General features: G+C 43.7%; 1 pseudogene; it reads right to left on the bottom strand.

Moving 5' to 3' along the window:
- Window positions 1–287: 287 nt before the first annotated feature.
- LOC104312863 (ubiquitin-conjugating enzyme E2 J2 pseudogene) lies at window positions 288–796 on the bottom strand (annotated as a pseudogene).
- Between the last annotated feature and the right edge of the window lie 339 nt (window positions 797–1,135).

Raw genomic sequence — 1,135 nt, forward strand, 5'->3', positions numbered from 1 at the left:
GGGTATCTTTGTACATGCTAATCCTCTTGGGCCCAGTGGGGTAACCACGTTGTGAGGCTTTTGTATACAACCCAACTGTCAGTGTATAAGTAACGTGATGTGCCTTCCCTTCCAGGATAGCAAGAGATGCTGCAACCAATTCAGTCCACTGACTAGATGCTTGTACACCTGTTTGCCATAATATAATACCTGGAACTGGAGTATATGCAACTGGTCTCCATTGTCTTTGTCCAGTTGCCTTGTATGTTGCACTTCCATTGGTAAACGAGGCATCTTTTTTGTGCTTACTATTTTTGTTTAATCTCCTCCACCATTTCAGGGAAGAGGTCACAGAAGTCTTTATCTTTTAAACTAAAAGCTAAGCTTTGTGCCGTGAGTTGTCTTTGTGAACTCTGATGTCTCTGTGCTGCCCAGTGTGGGGTTCTTTTCCACCATAAAACTAAGGCAGCCCGTGAAGATCGTTGGGACTGGCCAAGCTAGATTCCATGTATTCAGGTGGAAATCAGTGATTGAAAGACGCAACCTTGTACTACACTTAAACCTTCCATTAGGTGTAATCATATAAATACTAAGAGGTTTAAAAAGAAATTCTTTGGGGAATATTATTTTCCCATGGTAATAGCCACCTTCACAGGGAGTCATTTCTGGCCCCCATACAACATAGTGCCATTCAACGATATTAGATGGGAGGGGTTCTGCACAGATATAAGGCGCTGGATCTTTCTTAACTCAAAGGCAGTCTTGTTTAAGGCTGTCTAGCTGTTGTTGGTGCTCTCTTATTACTGTTGTTGCTCATCTCTCCCTGCTAGAGCAGGCCCTCCACTGCTGGGACACCCCACCTGCCTGCAGCTGGAGGCCAAGGGAGGGAGGGAAGGAGGGATGATTATAAACATGCTTAAGTGACCTGCATTTGGGGTGTAGAAAAATACATATATCATTTTAATTGTTGTTTATCCTTGTGTGTTTAACAAGTAAAACATCTGTGTTTAGATAACATAGGCAGATGGTAGACTTAGAGGCACCCTATTGAACATGCTTGAGATTCCTGCCCTGCTGTGGGAAAGATCAAAGCACAGTGGTAAACTACACCTGCGCAAATCCCTGGTAAACAGGCAAAAACAGCAGGGCTGGCAAT

Source organism: Haliaeetus albicilla, chromosome 23 (assembly GCF_947461875.1).
Source record: "Haliaeetus albicilla chromosome 23, bHalAlb1.1, whole genome shotgun sequence".
Classification (NCBI taxonomy): Eukaryota; Metazoa; Chordata; class Aves; order Accipitriformes; family Accipitridae; genus Haliaeetus; species Haliaeetus albicilla.